Raw genomic sequence first — 2,738 nt, 5'->3', positions numbered from 1 at the left:
CTTTTAATACCTACACCCTCTTCTTCATTGATTTCAGATCACTTGTTGTTCCCCCTTTCCTGGGTTTGTTAATACCCACTTCCTTTCCCCTGCTTCCCCCTCTCCAATGCCCCCCCCCAGAAGTGTCCATCCGGGTGTTTTCTTCTCCAGATTGTTTATCCTGCCTATCTTATTTAGATAGACCTGCAGAGATAATAATATGCATAAAACAAGACAGAAGAAAACAAAGCAACAAAAGAAAACAAAACAACAATGACAAAAAAGAGAGAGAAGCTTATAAATAATTCAAGTTCTTTTTGTTGAACTTTAGGAATGTTTTCTGGTCTAGTCTGATGGGATGCCATGTCCTGGCCCCCAAAGTCTATTTTTGCTATTCCCTGGGGACTTTGTTGCTCTGCTCCCCTTGCTGTTGTTGTACACCCTTCTGTATCTTCCTTTCTCTAGTCATAGAACTGGAGGGTCTCATGAAACTCCAGCTGAGGTGAATGTAATGATTCTTTTATTTAAACAGGTAATAGTGAAAAGTACTAACATTTTTCAAAAATAGTGGTGCACATTTAGATTCTCCTGATGTTATTTCATATTAACATGCTTAAAATCAGAGTGACTTTTGTTTTTCTTCTTTCCTACAGTACAGTATTTAATTTATGGATAGCTAATATAAAATACTTCAGTCAAAAATATTCTTCTGAAGGCTATATTTTTCAATCTTTTAACTTCAATTGAAGTAACATACAATTAATGACCATCATGCTTTATATAATATGTATTATATTTTCACTTTGGTCTTTAGGATAATCTGTTTGATAAGTTCATTTCCTCTGTTGAGTTCATTTGATACTTCCACATAAACAACATGTAGTTCTTTCTTTCATTGTATCTCTTACTCTATAGGTACTCATGACAGGACTAGAATAAGCCAAGAAGGATTATTATGTGATGTATAACTAAGCTTCCAATTTTAGTTCCGTGGATTTTTTTGAAAGGCTCATTCACAACCTTCATATAAGAGAAATAGACTTAGGTTTTTTTTGTGCTTGTCATCATCATCTCTGTCTATCCTTTATCAAAGGGCTAGCCATCATCACGGTCGTCATCATCTCTGTCTATCCTTTATCAACGGGATAGCCATCATCACGGTCATCATCATCTCTGTCTATCCTTTATCAAAGGGATAGCCATCATCATGGTCATCATCAGGTGAAATGTCTAAATGTCCTAGGAACCAGCAGCTACTAAGCACACGGGGTTTAAAAAAATCATTTTATGACTGTAGTCATACTCACTGATGGCTATAAGAATAGCTGGAATTTAGAAACACTTATAAAGATATTTGTAAATCATGATCCAGTAGACACAAACCAAACCCAACCCAACCCACTGTCATTGAGTTGATAAAGACTCTCAGGGGCCCGATAGGACAGGGTGGAACTTCCCCGGTGGGATTCAGACACAGTAACTCCTCATAGGAGTAGAAAGTCCCATCTCTCTCCTAGTTGACACAAATTGTTTATAATTTCTAATTCTAAGGGTATGTAAGGAATTCAATTCAGTCTTTATTTTCTGGGACCATATAAAAACAGATAAACAGACTCAGGACCAAAATGTTATGTGTCTCACTGGCAGACGCATAACACTATTGTTTCTTTTTAAAGTGGAATGCAATATAGAAAGGCTATTTCACCTGAAAATCTGGTTTTCTGACTTTTTATTTTTAATCTAAACTGAGGTTTCTATCCAACAGGCAGTCAGTGACTCTCAGTGCCCCTGAGTCCTTCCTTTTATACAAATATGTCAGATATGTTTATGATGCTCCTGTCATTGATTTTGCCTAACAGATCCTTATATGCATTCTATTTACATTCTATGAACAGGTCCATTAGTTAGAGTGGGCTATCTAGAATAAAATTGGCCTGGAAGCTCAGAGCCTGGTGGCTTGTGATCTTAACATGTCTACAGTTTCTTTGTTTCCTCAGTGGGTTCTTCATCTGGTTTCTGTGACCTTCAAATGATGCTATGTAAAAATACATTAAAATGTTATCAGTATAAAATATGCTAATAATATCCATGTGCAGAACACACATATTTGTTATAGAGTAATATTGTGTGTATTTTAATAGACACTAGGGTCATTTTTGTCCTTGTCGTCATCAGCATTGTCCATCCTTATCATGATGATTATAATCATCAAATGAAGAGCCTAAATGCCCTTGTTGCCAGGAGGACAATGTACTAATTGGCTAGAGAGTAGACGTGTGCTAACTCAGGTGAAGCACAAGGCAATAGACACTCAGATGAAGGTTAATACAATACGATGGTGACAGGGGAAGACACTGGTGGGAGTGTAAGAGACAAAATCAACAGAGGTGAATACTATTACATATGTAATCCTGCAATACTAGTGACCTATGAGTAGTTGCATGGAGAGACACACAGGCTGAACAGATATAGAAAGGAGAGTGGAACCATATCCATGAATATATATAAGTTTGACAAAAGATAGTTATACACGTATATTTCCTTTGTAGCAAATATGTTTATGAAGGTACTGTAGTTGGCTTGCAGGTTGCTCTGATCCTAGAAGGTAGAAACCATGACAATGGTGTTTCAAAAACAAAAGGGTCACCCAAGGTAAATAGGTTTCAACAGAGCTTCCATACCAAAAACAGATTACAACAAAGAAGCAGGCTGTCCACTTTGGAGGAAGTAGCTCCTGAAAACTTCATGACCCAAACGAC

This window comes from Tenrec ecaudatus, chromosome 1 (genome assembly GCF_050624435.1).
Source record: "Tenrec ecaudatus isolate mTenEca1 chromosome 1, mTenEca1.hap1, whole genome shotgun sequence".
NCBI classification, from domain to species: domain Eukaryota; kingdom Metazoa; phylum Chordata; class Mammalia; order Afrosoricida; family Tenrecidae; genus Tenrec; species Tenrec ecaudatus.
This window is presented reverse-complemented; position numbering follows the sequence as displayed.